At 44.8% G+C, this 24,049-nt stretch overlaps 1 long non-coding RNA gene across 1 annotated transcript; it reads right to left on the bottom strand.

Moving 5' to 3' along the window:
* Positions 1-202: 202 nt before the first annotated feature.
* On the bottom strand, positions 203-20,875 carry LOC140471903 (uncharacterized). The gene is made up of 4 exons (XR_011957249.1): positions 20,817-20,875; positions 19,696-19,789; positions 13,990-14,111; positions 203-987 (listed from the first exon to the last, which is right to left on the bottom strand). It is a non-coding gene; the product is annotated as an uncharacterized lncRNA (long non-coding RNA).
* Positions 20,876-24,049: the final 3,174 nt, after the last annotated feature.

Here is a 24,049-nt window from a genome sequence, read left to right as displayed (position 1 = left end):
ATCACATTTCTGGGTCAGAGAAATGGGGAAAAAGAACGCTTCACACCTCACAGAATGACAACTGAAAAGCAGTTAAATCAAATCAAAGGTTCAGACAGGGAGGGAATATTTCCCTGGAGTTTGAGGAGCTGGAAAGTGATGGTGTCTGGGAATAGACAGGATTTTGTTTTACAGGAGGTTGAAAGCTTTAAAACTGTTATATTCAGACAGTTCAATTTATTTTCTTTAATATTACTTCCAGTGCAAAAAGCTCTTACAACACTTTAAATCCAAAATTTAAAACCTTGTGTTAAAGATAAATGTTAAATAAAATCCATCAAACCATCCCTCACTGAAAACTGTTGTGGAAGTGGAATCTCCTGGAGAATCCCTGCCCACTCCTTCCTACCCGGGCTCCATGACTATATACATACCTGGGAGATAGCAGCAGGAGGAGACCATTCAGCCTTTCAATCCTGCTCCACCATTCAATGGGAAACAGCTGACCATCCAGCTCAGTCTCCTGTTCCTGCTGTGTTCCAATCCCCTTTCATGACTTTACCTTGAAGAACTATATCTAAGTCCTCTTTGGGCTTCACTGCCTTTTGTTCCAGTGGCGTTGCGGTGTTACTGTGTGGGTGTAGGTGGGGGTAATGTGATGGTGCTGCCTCCTGGAGGATGCACTCAGCGTCCCTCATCATCCTGCAGTAACATCAACTGGGTTTCAGCAACTAGAGATAGAACCCATTTCCAGGATATGGGCATCACTGGCTCAGCCAGCATTTATTCCCCATCTCTCGTTACCCTTGGGAAGATGGTAGGGAGCTGCTGTCTTGAACCATTCACAGTCCATTTGGCGCAGAGAGACCGACAATGCTGGGAGGGAGAGTGTTGCAGGATTTTGTCTGAGTGATTCTCCATCTTTGGTTCTTCAAATGCTGGTTAACTTAATCACAATCTGCACGTGATTTTGAGATTTCAGTCTGCAAATCTTCACTATCTAGCACCCTGTATAAAAGGAATATGTACAGATTAGAAATTCAGAACAGACAATTCTAGTTTCTCTGGAATATCTTTTTCCCCTTTCTTCCACCAAAGCTGTAACCCTCCAGCCCACTTACTCTCTCCCACTATTCTGACTCTGCTCCCCCCTAATGTACACACTCTACATTCTCATGGAGTTACTGATAAACAAATCCATGGCACCACTTCCCGTCCCTGGTTAGAGTCTGCACCCTTTCTGGGTTCACTTCCTTTCCCTTCAGTTGCTGCAAGTCAATAATGTAACAGCAGAATGAAACAAAAGGAAACAGAAAGGGAGATGGCAGATCCTGGACAGAAGAGGAACCTTCAGACTGCGAGAATGGGTCAGATTCTTCCTTGTTTCTCATTGGTCGATTCCAGTGTTATGACAAGTTGGGAATGGAACTTGGTCCCATCTGGGCGTAGAGTCACTTTGACCCCCCCCCCGCCCCCCCAACTGATCAATACCATCGGCAGATGCGTCCCTTCTCCAGCCAATCACAGTGTGAAATGCTTTCCGCTAGTTAACCCAAAGAACATGCTCCAAATCCCGCCCACATTCTGTCCATGTACAGTGGTAGGTTTCCCCACACACGTGTGGTCCCTGCCTCAGGGACTGTGGGAGTTGTAGTCCCCATGAAGCCTCTGGAGACCTGTCCCTGGAAAGTGAAAGAAAGTGTGGGCCGGAGGGTGTTGTCTATAGGATATCTATTCAGACACACAGGACATGTGGGCTGCCACTGGGATTTACTGAGACATCCACTTAGACACCTCGATTTCTGATGTAAGGAATATACATTCAGCCAATTGCCGGGTGGGGAGGTTAATAATGGGCAGCAGATTTTAAGCAGAGGTGGCTCAGTGGCTAACACTGCTGCCTCATAGCGTCAGGGACCCGGGTTTGATTCCAGCGTTAGGCAACTGAGTGGAGTTTACACATTCTCCCCACGTCTGTATGGTTTTGTTCGGTGCTCCAGTTTCCTCCCACAGTCCAAAGATGTGCAGGTTAGGTGGATTGGTCAGGCCAAATTGCTCACAGGGTCCATGCATGTGCTGGTTAGGCAATTAGCCACGGGAAATGCAGGGTTACAGGGAATGGGTGGGTCTGAGTGGGATGGTCATCATAGGGTTGGTGTGGATTAGAGGGATGAATACCCTGTTTCTGCACTATAGGGACTCTGTTCTATTCTCATGAGGAAGAATGTACCTATCACAATGTGTTGTGAATCTGTGGAATTCCCTTTTCAAAATGCCGTGGATGCCAAGACATGAACCAATTTAATGAAGAGATACAGATGTTTAATTTGCAATGAGATGAAGGGTGAGAGAGAGTAGGCGGGAAAATCCAGCTGAGACCGAGGTCAGCTCAATCATCACCGTATTAAATGGTGGAGCTGGTTCGAAGGGCTGCATTGCCTCTCCTGTGCCCAGTGCTTATCATCTTACGGTAATAACTGGAAAGCCGAATCCAAAACTCACCACCTTCACCAAAGGAGATTTTCAGAAACAGCAGGATAGTCAGGTGGATTAGCGTTCCAAACTTAGGTAGTGGTTTTGCAATTTTAAACTGAGGGGTGACAGTGATTTATGGTTTTAGACTGTGTAGTACATTCACACCGTCCAGAATACTCTGTTGTGAATATCTATCCTGTACTTTATTACAAAGCCAAGGTCACTGACAATGAAACATCCAGGAAACATTGCCTCCCCTCGTAATCTGATAAAAAGACTTGTCGTTAATCTGGTTGAATTTAGAACACAGATGGAAAGCAGGAAGATTAAATCCAATCCCAAAATACTGTGCTTAAACAAAGGAGACTACAATAGGATGAGGCAGGAGTTGGCTAATGCAGACTGGAAGCAAAGACTTTACTGTGGGACAGTTGATGGACAGTGGAGGAATATCAAAGTAATTTTTCAAATTTCTCAGCAAAAGTATATATCAGTGAAAAGGAAGGACTGTAGGAAAAGGAGTAATCTGCCATGTCTAAGGCAATAAGGGAGTCTATGAAATTGAAGTAGGAGGCATACAAATTGTCAAAGACCAAGGATAAATTCGGAGATTGGAAAAACTTCCAAGCTCAACAGAAAGCATGATGGGATTGGGGATAAAAAGTGATGAGTAGCTATCCCCAGGGACAGAATAGCAGTTTACTCTGCTAGAGGGAAACCTATTGTTTGGGGAACATATGGCCTCTGTAATTGTTGAAGCACGTAACTGTTACCATAGAGATAATCCTGATCAAGGTCAAAATCACAGCACACTCCAAAAGCCTGTACTTCCAAATAAACCTGTTGGACTATAACCTGGTGATGTGTGGTTTTTAACTTTGTCCACACCACCCCAACCCCGGCTCCTCTCCATCACCATCCCAACAGAAAGCCCCACTGAAACCGAAGTGCCTGTCAGGTACTTGAAGGAGCCATGGGGGTGTGAGGGAGGGTATGTGGTTTAACCACAAAGTGCTGAACTGAACTAGAGTTTTGAACTGCCATTGCCATGGAGATAATATTGAGAGACAGTCTGTATTCAAAGACACAAACCACAAAAGGTATAAGAAGGGGAGCCATACATCAGTCAGGCGGGGAGTTACCTGATGCTGCCTGAAGGCGTTTTGCATGTACACTATCCAGGGAGCTGCCGTGTCTCATCAATAAAGACTCAAAGAAGATCTGAGTTCTGTGCCCAGTTATTCCTATCCAGTGGGGTTTAGGAATATGAGCACACAGCAGTCAGTATTCACAGTGGAGGATACGAAGAACATGCCAGTAATTGATAAGGAGACTGAGGAATGTGAAGACCAAGAAACAACCATTATCACGAAAGAGTTAGAGCTAGGCAAGCTAATGGAGCTAAAGGTAAACAGGTCTCATTGCCCCGATGGAATACATCCCAGGATACCAACAGAGTCCGGGGGAGAAAGAGCAAATGCACTTAGAGTTATCGTGTCCTGCAGCAGAGACAGGCCCTTTGGCCCAAACTGGCCCATGCCGATCAGAATGTCCATCCACGCTAACCCCATTTCCCAGCACTTGGCCCATCTGCTTCTGAAACTTTCCTATCCATGTATTTGTCCAAATGTCTTTTACTTGTTGTTAATATACCCACCTCAACCAATTCCACTGGCAGCTCATTCCATATACATACCACCTTTGTGTAGAACAGTTGCCCCTCAGGTTCCCATGTATTCTTTCTCCTCTAACTTTAACCTGATGCCCTCCAATCCTTGAGACCCTGCGAAAAAGACCGAGTGCATTCACCTTACCCATGCCTCTCATGGTCTTATACACTACTATAAAATATTCCCCTGCGGTTTCCTCTGCTCTAAACAAAAAAGTCCTCACTTGTCCAACCTCTCCCTGTAACTCAGACCCCTGAGACCTGGCATCATCCTTGCAAATTTCTTCTTCATCTTTCCAGTTGAATAACTGAAACCTACACTGCACTCATCACATTTCCTGTGTTTCCCCATGGCACTGGAACCGATGTGACAACGCCAATGGATTACAATCAATGATCAATAATTCACTCCATTACAACAATCCCATTTTCATAGCTTTTTCCATGATGCAGGAATCCTGTTGTCTTTTTGGTTTCATGGTTAATTGTCCTCATACAAAACCAATCTGTGGCTTACCTTTTCCAGGGAAATGTTCCATGATTGTTTAGGATTTCAAAAACCAATGAAATCTCTCTCCACAGTCCCCACGCTAACATGGACTTCGCTGTCTCAGTACTTTTTTCCAGTCACTCGGACATTTGAAATATTCGCCCACGGGCAGAATGCACCACCTTTCCATCCAGATAAAAAGGTCAATGATATTCAGATCGGCACGGATCCAGTAACATGAAGTTCCATTTGAATTTCTCAACTGCAAATCCCCCCTTTCAATACTGTATAACAGAGAACAGAAAGTGCTGGAGATCCTCGGCAGGTCTGGCAGCATCTGAAATGGTGACAGATGCAGGAAACATTGCAGCATTGAAGAAGTGTTGAGATGATCACACCAGGCATGTGCGCTTGATGACCACTATGGATAAGATGGGGACAGGGATCCCTTTCTGGAAGGGCCTTGGTGAGACCACACCTGGAGTACTGTATACACCTTTGTTCCCCTTTTCCAAGGAAGGCTCTCCTGGTTATTGAGAGAGTGTAAAGGAGGATCACCAGATGAGTCCTGGGATGTGAAGATAGTTAAGGACTGCAGATGCTGGAAGTCAGAGTCTGAACAATGTGGACCTGGGGAGGTGCAGCAGGTCAGACAGCATCAGAGGAGCAGGAAGGTTGATGTTTTGGGTCGGGACCCTTTGTCAGTCTTGATAATTAGCCCTGACCCGAAACGTCAACTTTCCAGCCCCATCGTATTCATGCTGGTCATCAAGCATCTATTTATGCTAGTCCCATGTTGTGGCAGTCAGCGTGTAACCGATATTGTAGTGCTTGGTGTGATCATCTAAACACTTCTTCAAGGCTGCAATGTTTCCTGCATCTGTCACCATTTCAGATGCTGACAGACTTGCTGAGGATCTCCAGCACTTTGTTTTTTTTTTGCAGATTTCCACCATTTTGCTGAAGCACAGAGTCATTGACACGAACACAGCTCCAGATTTTGATGACTCACCGTCCTGGGAAGTCAGGACTGATGGCTGAAGAGGGACTCAATCTTCGTTTAATTCTCCTTTCCTGTGGCTTTCTGAGCCGCTAACTACATCATTAATATTCTACCTCCCATTCCCTGTCCTGAAACTGACCCATCTAAGCCTACACCTTCGTTCCCATCCCCCTGCTAGACTAGTTACAAACTCACCAAGAGAACTGGCAAAAGCCCCCACCAGGTTTGTCTCAGCTCTGCCCATGGGTAACCGGTCAGGCTAGTACAGGTCCCACCCAGAAACAGTCCCAGTGCCTGAAGAATCATAACCCTTCTGTGGTACACCATTTCCCCAGCCACACATCCAGCAGATCTACCTTCTCATTCCTGCTCTCATTAGCACATGGCACTGGGAGTAAGTCTGACATTATTACATTTCAGGAGCTACATTTTAATGTATCTCTGCTCTTCCTATATCCATCTTTCAGGCCCTCATCCCTCTGTTTAGCGATGTCGTTGGTATCTGTGTGTTGCACCACCACGGGCTGTTTACCCTCCAGCTCCAGAATGTCCTGCAGCCACTCCATGATATCATGGATCTTGGCACCAGGGAGATTACATCCCATCCTGGATTCATGTCTGTGGGCACAGGAGTGCCAGGCTGTACCCCTGATTATTGAATCCCCTGTCACTATAGCCCTGCCACTGTCAGTCCTCTTGTTCTGATCAGCAGAGCTCTCTGTGGTGTCATGAACCTGGCTAATGCTGATTTCCCGAGAAGCCACCCCACCCATTCCCGCCCTTACAGAATCCCAAGTAGTCGACAGTATCTGGATGAAAAGGGGATAACAAAGGGGGACTCTTGTACTCACTTCCTGAGCCTTTTACTAGATCTGATGTTCACCCATTCCCTTTCTGCCGGTGTAACCCTCACCTGCAGTGTGACTAACTCACTAAACGTGCTGTCCATAACATTCTCAGTATTGCAGATGCTCCACAGTGAGTCCACTCACAGCTCCAGCTCTGAAAGGCAGTTTCCCAGTAGCTGCAGATGGGAACCCTTGCTGCACAAATAGCCGTCAGGGACACTGGAAGCGGCCCTTATTTCCCACATTGTGCAAGAGGAGCACACCACGGGTCTGAGGGCTCCTGTCACAACGTCTCTCTACATTCATCTAGTTACTCCCATTAAGAGAATTTAAATGAGTGAGTAACCTTCCTTCATTCAAACATGTCCATTATAATAACAAAACAAATCTTTACTTAAGCTGATATGTCATATTTCAAAAACTTAAATACTCCACAGGTATCACTAACAAATTGGCTATTCCCATTGGGACTGTGAATTTCTGAAAGGCCTGAACTAAAACGGAGTTTCAGCTTCACCTTCTCCCTGTCTCACCTCACTATTTACACCCAACTGCAAAACACTCTCATTGAGCCAAGCAGCCCTCACAGTGCAGCCCTGTCATCTTCATTGTCTGCTCACACCTACACTGTACTGTTCCAATACACCTCAATGGGAGCTCAGGGACAGCATTGCATCTTTCAATTCAGCCCTTTGTAACCCCAGAGTCAAAATGGACTTCAGCAGTTTCTGAATGAACAGACAGTTGTCAGAACCTGGAACGTTCCACCTGAAATGGTGCTGGAATTTGAGTCCACGAGAAATTTGCGGAGAATTGGAAGTCGGGAGTTTACAGATTAACATTATAAAGTGGATGATTGAGACTAAATCTGACAGTTCCTGCAAGAAGACGAGGTGTAATTTGGATAAACCTGTGCTCTCTCTCAGGCCAATACCTCCTTCCACAGCTACAGGGCCAAGAATTGAACACATACCCCAAGGGTGATCCAACCATGAACTTGAACATCTTTCTGCTTTTGGCTTGACAAAAATATTGAAGATATTTTCCCACAGACAGAACAGACAAACCTTTCTCATTCCACAGTTAAATGCCAATGATATTCAGATCCTGATGACTCTGCTGCCTGTAGAAACGTGTTTATTGAGATCCCAGTCTCAATTATTCTCAATTAATATTCTATAAAATGAATTCACAAAACAAAGCTCAGTCAGTGCAAGTGAAGGCAAACACTTCTCTTGGTTTCTGTTTGATGTGTAAATGCTCCTCTTCAAATCACCCCGCCTCCACCCAGGAAGAGGACACGTTCATGCTCCTTGCTGTACCTTGCCCCAAATAAAGATGGCGGCTATAACCCAGGACCTCTCACTACCTGAGGCCCAAGCCATCTTCCCCTTTGCTGCAAACATGGAACCAAGAGTTTCTAATTCAGACTAACGACCTGCACAGAGTGTAACTAAACCCTCCCAGTCTACACTGATACATTTCATCCGGTTTCTGCTGCCACTCTCCCCTTTCCCCTTTCCGCCCCCTGCACACACCATGGGTCATCATGGGTCCAGTGACCCTTCCTCAGAACCGATGACAGCTGGGAATATTAGAATCCCTTCAGGAAACAGGCCCTTTGACCCAACAATTCCACACCCACCCTCCGAAGTTTATCCCACCCAGACCCATTCTCCTATTCTATTACTCTCCATTTCCCCCGAACTGATGCACATCCCTGAACCCTACGGGAACCTTAGCTGGGCCAATTCACCGAACCTACAGATCTTTGGGCTACAGGAGACAGGGGTTAAAGAGTAAATAATAGGTGGGGACAGAGCCCAAAGAGACACAGGAACATTTGGAAAGACAAAGGAGTGGGAAGGTGGAAAGCTGTTAATGGAGGAGACAGGAACCTTCTAGCATTTCAGTGGCGGTGGTGGAAATGGTGGCTGATGATCTACATTGTGCCTGCAAAAAAAGACCCTGAGCTTCCAGTTGCCTGCTTATTAACACACAAGACTGTTCCCTGTCCAACATCTCTGTCTCATGCTTACTGCAGTGTTCCAGTGAAGCTTGATGCAAGCTGGAAGAACACTTCAGAACATACCAAATGGCTTCCTATTTCAAGGACTGCAATTTCCCCTCCCATGTGGTCAACAATGCCCTCCAGTGTATCTCCTCCACTTCCCACACCACTGCCCTTGAACCCCACCCCTCCAAATGCAACAAAGATGGAATCCCACCATCCTCACCTTCCACCCAGATACAATGCATCATCCTCTGCTCTTTCCACCATCAGATCCAACCCCCTGAGATATATTTCCCTCCCCACCCCTTTCACCATTCCACAGAGACCATACCTTCTGTGACTTCCACGTTAGATCCACGGTCCCCACCAACCCAACTTCCACTCCAGGCACCTTCGCTTGCCACTGCAAGAGATGGAAAATCTTTGCCCAAACCTTCCCTTTAACTCCATCCAAGGCACCACTGGATCCTCCCACATCCAGCAGAGATTTCCCTGCCCACCCAAACACCTCACCTATTGTGTCCCTTGCTCTCGGGACGCCAAATTGTGGAATATTTCAGGGAACATTTCTGGGACACATGCACCAACCAACCCCACCGCCCTGTGGCCGACCATTTCGGCTACCGCCCACTCCCTCCGCCACCATGCTGCCAAGGACATGCAAGTCCTCCATCCCCAAATCCGAGCCACCCGGCAGCTGGAGGAAGAACACCTGATCTTCCATCTTGGGAACTTTCAACCACACGGCATCAAGGTTTCCTCATCTCCCATCCCCCACCTTATCACAGATTCAACCCTCCAACTCGGCACTGGCCTCTTGAACAGTCCCACCTGCCCATCTTCCTTTCCAATTGTCCATTCCACCCTCTCACCACCACCCTCCATCTACAACCACCTATTGCCTCCCTAGCTCCCTTCCCTCCAACCTCAAACACCCCTCCCTGTTTATCTCTCAGCCATATTCCAGCACCCACATTTCTGATGAAGTGCTGACATTCCCAATACATCAATTCTCCTGCTCCTTGGATGCTGCCTGACCTGCTGTGCTTTTCCAGCACCACACTTTAGCACTAACCGGAAGAACAACACCTCATCTCCCAATCGGGAACCCTGCAACCCTCTGGCTTCAACGTCAAATTCAATAATTTTAGGTCCTGAACTCTCCCATGTCCTAGTGTCTTTGCCCCCTACCCCACATACCAGGCCTTGTTATTACGTAGCCTGCCATTACACACTAACTATGGTTAGCCACTAACAGTCCCCATAAACAGCTATTCACCCTCCCCCCATCAGATCGTTATCCACTCCTCTGTCCAACTGCTCTCTTTGGACTCGATCCCCACTTATCATTTACTCCTTAATCCCTACCTTCTGCGTAAAAACAGACTCTTTTTTTCTCAGTAACATCAGTTCCTGAGGAAGCGTCACTGGATCGAAAATGTGAACTGATTTCTTTTCACAGATGCTGACAGATCTGCTGAGCTTTTCCAGCACCTTCTGGTTGTTGTGTGTGATTTACAGCATCCGAAGTTCTTTTGGTTCTAATTTACCCGGAGTATCTAATTCAGGTCCAGCAGACTGAAACAGTGTTTATCAACCTTCCCAGTCCACACTACCTCCATCTCTCTCCCAGTATCTGCTGTCCCTCCCACTCCTTCACATTCAGTCCCCCCTCACAGTGACACTGCGCCTGCAAAGCTGATGGTCATGTGTTGGCCTGCTGGACCCACCCCTCATTCACTCCCACTGGCTGGAGGATCACGCCAACTCTCCTATTGGTCTGAAGCTGTGTCAATCAGCCAAGCCCCATTGTGACCTCAGTGGTGAGATCCTCCCAGGTGCATCAGAGGCTGAGGGGTGACCTCATAGAGGTTTATAAAACCATGAGGGGCCTGGGTAGGATAAATAGACAAGGTCATTTCCCTGGGGTCGGGGAGTCGAGAATGAGAAGGCATAGGTTTAAGATGAGAGGGGAAGAATTTAAAATGGATCTGAGGGGCAATTTTTTTTCCCCACTGAGGTTGGTGCATGTATGGAATCTTCTGTCAGGAAGTGGAGGATGTTGGTACAATTAAACCATTTGGCATCTGGATGGGTATATGAATAGGAAGGGTGTAGAGTGATATGTGCCAAGTGTTGGCAAATGGGACTAGATTAGGTTGGGATATCTGGTCAGCATGGACCAGTTTAACCAAAGGGTTTATTTTCATGCTGTACATCTCTCCGGCTCTGCCCTGGGATGAGCTTCATCATTCACAGTGAATGGGTCAGTATCACAGAGCACAGGGGCTGGGGGCTATTCTGCCCAATGGGGCTGTACTCTCTCCCTCTGGAGATGGTGCCTGTCAGTCCCAACTCACCTCCCATTTGGACATAGCCCTCCAAATCCTTCCTTAAAAATGTTAAATTTCAAATTTGTTTTGACAATAACTACTGAATATGCATCCAGCTGTCCGTCAAACTGTTGCAGATGCTCAGAACTTAGTGAGCAAAATAATCTTCACATTTTTCTTTGCATTATTTGCCAGTTACCTGAAAATAGTTACTAAAAATTGTGACGTTAAAATATTCTCACTCTGTCTCTCTGTAAATGAAATACCCTGGAAACAAATCAACTCCTGTTCAAAATCACTGCTTAACCTTCTCAGCTCCAAGAGAATTGTTTGACCTTCTGCTAACTCTCCATAAAAGAGAAACCTATCTTAATTTTAATTTATTAGTGCCATAGAGATGTACAGCACAGAAACAGACCCTTCAGTCCAACTTGTCCATGCTTACCAGATATCCTAAATTAATCTCATCCCACATGCCAGCCCTTGGCCCATAGCCTTCGAAACCTTTCCCAATCACATATCCAATGAGATGCCTTTTAAATGTTGTAACTGTACCAGCCTCCACACTTTCTCTGGCAGCTCATTCCATACACGTGCCACGTTCAGCTTGAAACTTTGCCCTTAATATCCCTTTTCAATCTTTTCCCTCACGCCTGTGCTTTCTAGTTTTGGACTCACCTAAACAGGAATAAGACCCTGGCTGTTTACCCTATCCATGACCCGAACGATTTTATCAATCTCTATGGTCACCTCTCAGCATCCGATTCTCCAGTGAAAACAGCCTCAGTCTATTCAGCCTCTCCCTATAGCTCAATCCCTCAACCCTGGCAACATCTTTGCATCTTTTCTGAATCCTTTCAAGTTTCACAATATCATTCCAATAGCAGGGAGACCAGGAATGAAAGCAGAATTCCAGAAGTGGCTGAATGAATGTCCCGTACAGCCGCAAAATGACGTCACAACACCTGTACTCAATGCACTGACCAGTAAAGGCAATTACACCAAACATTTACTTCACTACCCTGCCTATCTATGGTTGCACTTTGAAGGAACTACGAACCTGCACTCCAAGATCTCTTACTTCAGCAACACTCCCGAGGGCCTTCCCATTAAGTGTAGAAGTCCTGCCCTGATGTGCTTTTCCAAAATGCAGAACCTCACATTTATCTAAATTAAACTGAATCTGCCACTCCTCAGCCCATTTGATCGGAGTCTCATTGTACTCTCAGGTAACTTTGCTGTCCATTGCACCTCCAATTTTGGTGTCTATTGTAAACCTACTAACCATAGCTCCTATATTCACATAGAAATTATTTATATAAATGGCAAAAAGCAGTGGACCCAACACCCAACCTGACAGCATATTGCTCATCACAGGCTTCCAGTCCAAAAGTACCCTCCACTATGACACTGACTGCTCAGCAAGGTTAGAGCTCATGGAATACAGGGAGAACTAACCATTTGGATACAGAACTGCCTCAAAGACAGAAGACAGAGGGTGGTGTTGGAGGGTCACTTTTCAAACTGGAGGCCTGTGACGAGTAGAGTGTTACAAGGTTCAGTGCTGGATCCACTACCTTTCTTCATTTATATCAATGACTTGGATGTGAACATAGGAAATTTAGTTAGTGAGATGACACCAAAACTGGAGGTGTAGTGGACAGTGAAAAAGGTTACCTCAGAGTACAATGGGATCTTGATCAGATGGGTGAATGGGCTGAGGAATGGCATTTTAGGAAAGCAAATCTTAGCAGGACTTATACACTTAATGGTAAGGTCCTGAGGAGTGTTACTGAACAAAGAGACCTTGGAATGCAGGTAGATAGGATAGTGAAGGCGGCATTTGGTATGCTTTCCTTTATCGGACAAAGTATTGAGTACAGGAGTTGTGAGGTCATGTTGTGGCTGTGCAGGATATTGTTTCGGCCACTTTTGCAACGTTGCGTACAAATATGGTCTCCCTCCTATTGGAAGGATTTTATGAAACTTGAAAGGGTTCAGGAAAGATTTACAAGAACGTTGCCAGGGTTGGAGGATTTGAGCTAGGCTGGGGGGTTAAATAGAGGTTGAATAGATTGGGGCAGTTTTCCCTGCAGCGTCGGAGGCTGAGAGGTGATCTTATCGATGTATATCAAAACATGAGGTGGATGGATAGGATAAATAGACAAAGACGTTTCCCTGGCGTGGGGGATCCCAGCACTAGAGGGCATAGGTTTATGGTAAGAGGGGAAAGACTTTAAAGAGACTTGAGAGGCAACGTTTTCACACAGAGGGTGGGACGTGTATGGAATGAGCTGACAGAGAAAGTGGTGGTGGCCATTATGATTGCAACATTTAAAAGACATCTTCATGTGTATATGAATAGGAAGGATATGGGCCGGGTGCTGACAGGGGGGACTAGATTGCATTGGGATATCTGATCAGCATGTACTGGTTGGACCGACGGGTCTCTGTTTCTGTGCTGTCCATCTCTGACTCTTTGACCTTCCAGCCAATTCCGTATTCAAACAGCTAGTTCCGCCAGTATTCTATGGTATTGAAGCTGCTAACCAGTGTGTTATGTGAAACCTTGTGTCTTTCTCAAGTCCAAGTTAATGATTTCAATGCACAAAGCCATGCTGACTCTCCCGAATCATTTCTTGCCTTTCCAATGACATGTAAATCCTGTCCCGGAGAATCCCTTCCAACAACTTCTCTGCCACTGACTTCAGGCTCACCGGTCTATAGTTCCCTGGCTTTTCCTTACCACCTTTCTCAAATAATGGCACCCATCTTCCAGCACCTCACCTGTGGCGATCGATGATACAAATATTGCAGCGAGGGCCCAGCAAAAGCTTCCCTATTTACCCACAAAGTTCTGGGATACACCTGATCAGATTCCAGGGATTTATCCACCTTTATGCATTTTAAGACATCCAGTACCTCCTCCTCTGTAATATATACACTTGCCAACTTATCACTATTTATTTCTACAACATCTCAACTTTTATATCACCTTTCAGTAAAAACTGACATGAAATAATTACAGAATCTCTCCCTCCTCCTGCTGTTCCATAGACAGTCTTGTTGACTGTTGAGTCTCATGTCCTCTTTTCTGCCTCCTGGTTTCCCGCGAATATACTCCTACTGCCCTTATAGTCCTCTAGGGACTCACTCAAACCCCATGGTCTGTACCTACCATATCCTTTCTTCATTTTCTTAATCAGAGCTCCAATTTCTCAGGTCACGCAGCATTGTCGACGCCTCCCAGCCTTGGCCTTAACGGGAACTTACTATCTGCATATTCTCATTGCTGCAGGCCTATGGAGGCAATGGCAGATGATGACAGAGAAACAATCATTATCAGTAAAGAGGTAGTGTTGGGAAAGTTAACAACTCATCCTTATCTCTGTAATTCCTCTCTAGCCTCTGAACTATCACTATCTCTGGGATCAAAAACATCTCAATCAATGCAACATCTTCCAATCTCTAATCTCCTCCAGTCTCAACACCCTCCCTATCTCTAATCTTGTCCACCCTCACAAATTTCTGTGATGTGCCTTTCTTTAATTCCAACGTTCAGGATAACCCATTTTTATTTCAGATTCCTGAACCCTGAGCTCCACAATGTCCCGCTTAACCTCTGCCACATTTTCGTGCAAAAAATATTAATCAATTCCGTATCACCTATTCTAATATCACCTTCTCTGACCTGGTTTCTATTGTGGCTTGTCATATTCCTATATTACGCGTCTGTGGTCTACATGACAGAAAATGGTTTTGTGGTCCATTGGGTTTATGCTGTAAAGAAATCTCCCAGCTAACTATTTTAATCCCATTTTCCAGCACTGAGCCCAGAGACCTGTCAGCCTTGGCATTGCAAGTGTGTTCCTAAATACATCTGAAATGCCATCGGGATTTCTGTCTCTCACTCACTTCCAGACAGTGAGGTTTAGTGAAACCGTTGCTCTTTGATATCACCCACAGGAACACAGAGCAGCTGGGTCTGTGTGAACCAGAGATCGCCCAAAACATTAGGAAGGATGGCAGGGTCCCTCAGAGGGGGCACAGGAGATTTACCAGGATGGTTCAAGGAATGAGGGATTTTAGTTGCAGAATTTGTGGGGCTTTTTTAACATTAATTACTCATGTGACATGTGTGTTGCTAATACACATCAAGAATAACCATCCACAATTAATAGACTGTCCTTTTCAACCGAGCCCCTTGCCTGCACTGTGGTAACCTTCAGGTTAACCACCACCAGACATCTCTCTCTAATAGAGAGCAGTCCTATGGTCTGGGAGGACAATGCTGACTTGATCTTTCACACAGTGATGCCACTGTCCCTCGGGGATGGGGAGAGGGAATGCTGAAGGTGGTGGATGGGAAACCACTCAGGTACAGTGCTTTACCCTGGAGGATGTTCAATTTCTTTAATATTGTTCGGTGAGGGGGGGTGCACTGATGCAGGCAAGTGGAGAATGTTCCAACACAATCCTGATGTGTACCTTATAGAGAGCAAACAGACATTGGGGAATCAGGGGTTTAGAAAAACTGAGAGTATTCTCCTTGTAGCAAAGGAAATTGTGGGGAGCTGTGACAGAGCGGTTTACAAAAGTTACACATTATAATATTAAATCTTACACCCGTCAGCTCATTATACAAGGGTTACAGAACACATGTTGAAGATTTGGGAAGATCTATTGAGAGGATGGTTTGTTTCAAAGAAGAACTTTTATGCAGCAAATGGTATTGATCTGGAACACAATACTCTCACACAATATGAATATCCAGGTCCTGATGTATTGAGTAATTCTGTCAGTTTGGCGTTACAGTGACTGAGATTACCATCTGAATATCTGCCTGTAATACAAGTTTATAAAATCCGTCACTGTCAGTTCAAGTTTGAAACTCATACAATCCCTTCCTCCTGGCCCAGGAGGACTGTACACATTACCGCTGGTGGAGGTCAGCAGGCAATTCAGGGGCAAATCTATGTGGGTTTCTATGAGTTTCCACCTTGGGACTTCATGTGACTGAATATGGGACAGAATGTTCCAAGATTCAGTGAGATATGGAGAGAAGGATTTGCTTCCTTTTTGTTCTTCCGTGCTGCCGTGGAGCCTCATCAATAAGACATGGGGGTGTGAAAGGCTCATGCAGCTCGATGGGCAAGTTGTCTCCATTCTCACTAAGGGGCAGCAAGCTCCTCCCAGTCATTAAACAGAGTATCCCTGAAAAGATAGCAAATGAGCATGATTCCCACTGCCCAGTGCTCACAGTAAATATTTCAAATAATGAGGGGGAAAATCAAGACAAGGCATAACAGGAATGTTCCAAGAGAATTATAAACAGTTTACAGAGAGATATTCACAGGAAAAGTGGGCAACAAGTTGGCAAATGGAGTATAACTTGGGATAAACTGTAGAAAGCTGCACCACAAAGGGACTGGGATAAAATGAGCAGGAAACACAAAGCTAGCACACAGTTACAACAGGGAATCAGGAAGCGGTATGGAATGTTGTCCCTTATTTCAAGGAATTTGCAACATAAGAGTTTGGAATGTATACCTTAGGGCAACTAAACAAATGGCGAGTGAGACCACAACTGGAGGAACGTGAACAGATTTGGTCACTTTAGTTAACGAAATAGAGCAGTTGATTGGAGGCATTTCAGAGAAGATCCTTTGGGATCATCCCTGTTTTATAGGGATTATCCTGTAAGCAAAGGCTGAACAAGTTGGGAATCTACTCACTGGACTTTGGAAGACTGAGAGGAGATGTCTTTGAATCATACAGGAATCTGTCGAGGTTTGACAGGGTAAATATGGAGAGGATGTGTCCTATTACGGGTGAGTCTTGAACCAGATTTTGGGTCTGTCGCGGAATCAAGGGTTCTGTTTCAGATTTGGCAAGTTAAAGGCAACACTGACACAGGTTAGGGATTCAGTAGCAATGAAGCTGGGGTGAGAAGGAGATAAGCAACGTTTTAGAGATTGGAATTCCTGGTGTTTGTGATTATGTAGATGTCTGATCAGAAGGGCACCTTGGGGTCAGATATGAAAGCAATATTGTGAATAATGTAGTTCTGCCTCAGACACTTCCCAGTGAGAGGGAGGTACACAGCAGTAAGGAAAATGTATTTGGAATAACAACTGAAGGCAATGGGTTTAACAATTTCAGTGTTTCATTGGAATGAATTGCAGCTCATCGAAGCATGGTAAGCAGTTTGATAACTGAGTAATAGTGGAGTAATGGAGACGGATGAAGGGGAGGGAGAGCTGGACATTGTCAGTGTACATGTGAAACCTAACACAGTGCTTTTGGGCGACGTTACCTCCTGGCAGTGTGTAGGTGAGAAACAGGACGGACCAAGGAAAAATCCTGGAGGGACACCAAATACAAGGAATTCAGAAAGGAAAGGGAGAGTGGAGATGGAGCAGGATTTTCCAATGATGGTGAGGTCAGATATCAGTTTGTTGCAGAATGGGAGAGAAGGACATAACCAGAAAAGACAGACAGCTCATGGAACAATATCTGTGAATTGCAAGGGGAGGGGGGTTTGCAGTGACAAGCAGGAGGATGAGAGAGAGATTTGGAATGTCCATAATTTAGCTACTCTAGGGTAAATTGTTAAGATGACCTCTAATAAGGCTTGACAAGGGACTCTAGGAAATGCAAGTTTAGGACTTAAATGAGGAGCATCCTTGTGAGGCAGAATGGCTCGGTGGGCTCGTGGAGAGGGAGGAAAGAAGCAGAGGCAGCTGATCGGATTATCTCAATGTTATTGACAGAGAAACTCCATGTGCTCCTCACTCTTGTTGTTGGAGGGGAGGATTGAGGAGACAGGATAATGGACATTGTTTTCGAAATAATGAAAAACAAAACCTGTGATAGTGATTCTAAAAATAAGTGAACAAACCTGTCGTATTTATCATTTATCAAGAATATTAAAATATACAACTGAAGTTCAGGTTTGAATCCCAAATTGGTAGAGGGTTGCTCTGAAGTCAAGAAAAATAAAGAAACTGGAATGAAGAATCAACTGTTTGCCATGGGACCATTAAGGATGTTTTTTTCTGCCATTGACAATGTCCTTGAGGGAAAGAAAGCCGACAATGGGCCAACAAATCACTCATTGTATTAATCACTGCACAGTCTCAACAAAGGACGGCATGGTGGCACAGTGGCACAGTAGTTTGCACTGGTGCCTCACAGTGCCAGAGACCCGGGTTCAATTCTGGATGGGTTGCACTTCGGTGGGTCGATGTGGACTTGTTGGGCCGCAGGGCCTATTTCCACACTATGTAATCTAATCTAATCTAAAAGGAATGAAACTGGATGGACCACATTACATCTACCAATGCACCAGCAAATACAACCACAAAATCAGCCCTCTTGTCCCTGCAACTTCTGCCTCACTCTGGGCCAACAAGAGCAGTAGAACTGTACTCCAGTCCAATCTGAAATCTCATGGCCTGGTATATCCCCCACTCAACCATTAACATCAAGCCAGGGGAATCAATCCTGGTTCAATAGTGAATGCAGGAGGGCATGCCAAAAATGAGGTGCCAACCTGGTGCAGCTACAAGCAGCAAAAACAACACCAAATAGAACTAAGTGATTCCATAAACAATGGATTAGATCTGAGTTCTGCAGTTCTGCCACACCTCGTCAGGAATGGAGATGGACAATTACAGAATCACAGATATCCCACCCTTACTGATGGAGGGGTCTCACACACCATTCCACAGATAAGAGGACAGCATTTGCAGCAATTTTCAGCCAGCAGTGCCAAGTGGATGAGCCTTCTCCATTGGTCCCTGACATCACAGATATGAATCGACTTGGTTTAAAACTCATGTCAAATCAGATCAAGAAATGGATAAGTAGTGTAAAGGCTAGGGGCCCTGCCAATATTCTGGCAATAGTACTGATGGCTGTGCTTCAGAACTTGCTGCCCACCAAGGCAAGTACTGCTCCAGCACTGGCACCTACCGACTTTGTGGAACATTGCTCAGGGATGTTCCAACACAAAAACACAGGGCAGATCCAACTCAGCCAATTCCCCTCCATCAGTCCACACTCACTCAGCAGTGAAGTGATGGAAGGTGTCATCAACAGTGCTGTCACGCAGCTGCTCAGCAATAACCTGTTCTTCGATGCCCAGTTTGGATTCTGCCAGGGACACTCAGTTCCTGAGCTTGTTACACACTTGATTCACAAACTGACAAACAGCTGAATGAGGTGAGGATGACAGGCCAGCCCCACTCCAAGTCCACTATTTCGACTTCAGTGATATCACCTGGCCTCACCAGTGTCTCAGCTCATTTACTGAAACTCTCATTCATTCCTTTTGTTAACTCTAGATTTCATTATCTAAATCCACTCCTGGCCAGCATCCCACATTCACCCTCCCGATAATCTCAAGAATATTGAAAACTCGACTGCCGAAGTGCTCACTTGTACCAAAACTTGCTGATCAATCAAAAGATCAATAAGCAACAACAATTTACTTTCGCACCTTTGAATTAATTCCTGGCTGTAATCATTCCTATCTCCCTGCACCACACACCCTTTCATATCTCAATAGCTCATTTTAGTTCAGACTCTCAATGATGTGTTTATTTTTGAGTTCACCTGTGTGACTGTTTCTATAGACTCCAAGGGAACATGGTCTGGAATACCCACTCTAACCCTCTAAGATCTACTTTCTTCCTTTAAGGCATTCTTGAAAAACTGCTTATTTGGCAATGGTTGTGGCCACTGGACACAATATTCTCCATCTGTAGCCTTATGTCAAAAGTTCTCAATAATATTTTTGTGAAATTAAAACCATGATGATTTGTACAGATATCTTCCACTCTTCAATATCACTGAGTAAGTAATCTGTAGTGTCTCTTACCCAACCACCTTCACCACACAAACTGCAGCAGTACAAGGCAGTCAAACATCACCCTCTCCACAGGCAACAAGGCTTTGGGATTGATCACTGGTTTCTGTGGAAGGAGAAATACAGAGTTGATGTTTCAGGGAGTGCAACATGGATCACAGGGAATGGGAATGGGGCAGAATTTGACTGTCAGAAATGGAAGGAAAATGCACTCGCTTATTGGAAAAAAGAATTCCTGACTGTCAAAGATATTGTGGAAAAAATAACCTGATAATGGAACAGCATATGGTCAGGAGCCGGGCAGCAGTGGACAATTCATTTGCATTCCTGAAGAAGGGCTTATGCCCAAAACATTGATTCTCCTGCTCCTCGGATGCTGCCTGGCCTGCTGTGTTTTTCCAGCTCTACATTTTTCAATTCATTTACAAAACAGCTGTGAAAGTAATAGTAAAATACTATACAGAGCAAAAATATACCCATGAGACTGAGGAAGCTAGATAATCAGAGAACCCAGAGGTGAACCAGAGCAGAGTTCACTTTTATGATCCCAAAGTCAAAGATGTCTAGCACAGAAACAGGCTTTTTCGGTCCAACCTATGCCAACCAGATATCCTAACCTAATCTACCTAAATTAAATTCTTTTTGCCACTCCTCAGCCCATTGGCCCATCTGATCAATATCCCACTGTACTCTGAGATAACCTCCTTCGTTGTCCACAATACCTCCAATTTTGGCGTCACCTGCAAACTTACTAACTATACGGCCTCTATTCACATCCAAATCATTTAAATGAATGACTAAATAAATCCAGAAAAAAAAGTCCATTTCTCTGGGTTTGAATGTGCTCTGTGTAAATCCTGCCCTATGACTCTTTTTACCAGGGAAGGCTGTACATACATCCCTCTGAACTTTGCCCCCTACAAAGATGGCGGCCGCGCACGTGTCCAGTGAATCATTGCCCCGAATAAAGATGGCGGCGCTCACTCGGGCCGATTACTCAACGAGGCATATTCCCGTTTGCTGCAAAAGTTTCAAATTTGTATTTTCCGATGTGTACCAAATGATTGTAAAACCTCTCAGACCATACCAACACCATTTCCCTCCCGCTTCCTGCTGTTTATTTCTTTCCTTACCGACAGCTCTCCGCGCACACACACTCTGAACATCCGCGCCCCAGGAAAGTCTCGTCCCCCCTCATTCACTGATTGGTCGGAGGACCAACTGCCCCGCCAGGTCCTCCAGCTCCGCCCCTGCCTAGGCATTGGTCCACCGCTGACATCAATCACTTCTTGGGTCCAACCTGTCGATGTTAACCAGATGTACTCACCTAATCTATCTAAATTAAATCCTATCTGCCACTCCTCAGCCCACTGGCCCATCTGATCAATATCCCACTGTATTCTGAGATAACCTTCTTCATTGTCCACAATAACAACTGTTGGCTGGAGCTTGCGCACTGCTTCGTGGCTTTTGTTGCTGTTTCTCAATTACAAGAGTGAGGGACAAAGTTAAAAATCACTCAACCAACTGATGAACGACAGGCAAATTAGTGCTTCGAAATAAACCTGTTGGACTATCACCTAGTGTTCTGTGAATTTTAATTTTGTCCATCCTAATCCAACACCAGCACCTTCAAGTCACGAGTGATGGAGGCATGCATAATATAAAAACAAAAGATCTAGGAAAAGGAGAAGGCCATCCTGCCCTACCATTCAATAAGATCATGGCTGATCATTTTATGGGTGCAGAACCATTTACCCACGTTCTTACCGTATTCCTTAATTAATTATTTTTTTTTAAAAAAACTAACTTAGCTTTAAAAACGTTCATTGAACTAGCATCAACTACTTCCCTGGGCAATGCATTCCATAGAGGTCAAGAAGTCCCTTCTCAATTCAGTCCTAAATTTGCTGCCTCTAATCTTGAGGTGATGCCCTCTTGTCCTAGCTTCGTCTGCCAGTGGAAACATCCTCTCTACTTCTATTTTATCCATTGCATTCATTATTTTATATCTTTCCATTCTTCTGAATTCCAATGAATATAATCCCAATCTACTCAGTCTCTGTTCAGCCAAACCCCTCACCTCCGGAGTCAACATAGTTAACCTCCTCTGCACCCCCTCTAGTGCCAGTACATCCTTGAGCAAGAAAGGAGATAAAAACTACATGCAGTACTCCAGGTGTGGGCTCACCAGCACCCACTATAGCCCACCTCTGCTTTTAAACACAATCCCTTCAGCAATGAAGGACAATATTCCATTTGTCTTCTGAATTGATTGTTGTACCTGGTGACCAACCCTCATACAGAAGGATGTTCAGGTGCCTCTGCATAGCAAATTATGCATTTTTTAAAAATTCAAATAGTAATCTTTTTACTAATATTACTCCAACCAAAGAGTATGACTTTACATTTATGAACATAATATTCCACTTGCCAAACCATTGCCCACTCACCCAATGTATCTCTGTTCCTCTGCAAAGTTTCCCAGTCCCCCGCACACTTTGTTCTGCTACTCATCTTAGTCTCATATGCAAACTTTGACACCCTACATGTGGTCCCCAACTCCAAATCATCTGTATCAATTCTAAATAATTGCAGTCCCAACACTGATCCTAGAGGCACGCTACTAGTTACTGATTGCCAGCCAGAATAAGGCTTATTTATCCCCACTCTTTGCTTCCTGTTAATCAACCAATCTTCTATCCATGCTAATACTCTATCCCATGCACCCTTATATAATGCAACAGCCTCTTGCGTGGCACCTTGTTGAAGGCCATTTGGAAATCCAGGCACGCCGCATCCACTGGGTCCCCATTGTCCACCTTGCTCGAAATGTCTTCACAGAATTCCAAATGATTTGTCAAGCATGACCTGCCCTTCATGAATCCATGCTCTGTCTGCCCAATGGGACAATTTCTATCGAGATTCCCTGCTTTTTCTTCCTTGATAATAGACCAAAGCATCTTTCTAACTACAGAGAATAAACGAACTAGTGTAGAATTCCCTATCTTTTGTCCACCACCTTTTCTTACAGTCCTTCCTTTTCACTGGAATATGTTTTTGCTGAGCACTTCCTAAAATGTCTTTGAAAATTTTTCACTGCTCATCAACTGTCCCACCATAAAATCTTTGTTTCCAGTCTACATTATCCAGGTTCTCCCTCATTCTATTTTAGTTCCCCGTGTTCAAGCACAGGACCAAGGTATTAGATTTTATCTTTACACACTCCATATGTGTTCTAACTTCAATCATACAGTGATCACTTCTTCCAAGAGGATCCCTAACACTGAGGTCATTAATTATTCCTGTCTCATTGCACAGGGGCCAGATTTTGGATAGCTTGCTCCTTGTCAGTTCCATTTCATACTGTTCAAAAAAACTATCATGGATACACTTAATGAACTCCTCATGGCTACCCTGACTGAGCTGGTTCGACCAATCTACTTGTAGATTCAAATCACCCATGGTAATAGACATGCCATTTTTACAGGCTTTAGTTACTTCTTTGATAATTGCCCATCCCAATGTGACATTATTATTTGGCCTACACACTGCGCCTATCAGTGACTTTCTTGTTAACATTTTGAAAGCATCATTCCTGTTTCTCCTAATGTATGGCAATAAAAACAACTACTTGCATTGTATGGAATCTTTCACAATGGCAAATCTCCTAAGGTGCTTCATGGATGATCAAAACATTGATTAAAGAGAATGATTTTAAAATGCATCTTAAAAGAGGATAGAGAAGGTTAGGGAGGGTATTCCACAGACTTCTGTCCTTGGCAGCTCCAATTGCGGAGTGATGCAGGTGGGGTGGGTTGGAAAGGCAACGTGCAAAGGGGAAATCGAGGAGTGCAGGCAGTGTTTAAAGTCTTAAGGACAGAGGAGGTTCTGGACTGAGTCTGTCTGTCATAGACAGTATGGCTGCCTCATGGAATTTGAAGCACCGCAATGGGCCCATGCATGTTATGTTAGTCAAGGATAGTATAACGGTGGCTGAGAGAACATTTGATGAGGACTTCTCTACTGAAGTAGTGTGGGCTGAGTTAGAAACAGGAGAGGGGAGGTCACACTGCTTGGACTTTTTAATAGGCTGCTGCAGAGTTCCAGGGAGGGGGAAGAGAGTATTAGCAAAAATACTCTGGGTAGGAGCGAAAGTAACATGGTGGTCATTATGGGGAACTTTAACTTCCCAAACATTGACTGAAAATGCTATTACTCTAGTATGTTGGATGGATCAGTTTTTGTCCAAGGTGTACGGGAGGGTTTCCTGACACAGTATGTCGAAGGGCCGACGAGAGGGGATGCCACATTGGATCTGGTGCTTGGTCATGAACCGGACTAGGTGTTTGGTTCAGTTGTAGGT

This window comes from Chiloscyllium punctatum, unplaced genomic scaffold (assembly GCF_047496795.1).
Source record: "Chiloscyllium punctatum isolate Juve2018m unplaced genomic scaffold, sChiPun1.3 scaffold_198, whole genome shotgun sequence".
In the NCBI taxonomy this organism is placed as follows: domain Eukaryota; kingdom Metazoa; phylum Chordata; class Chondrichthyes; order Orectolobiformes; family Hemiscylliidae; genus Chiloscyllium; species Chiloscyllium punctatum.
This window is presented reverse-complemented; position numbering and strand designations above follow the sequence as displayed.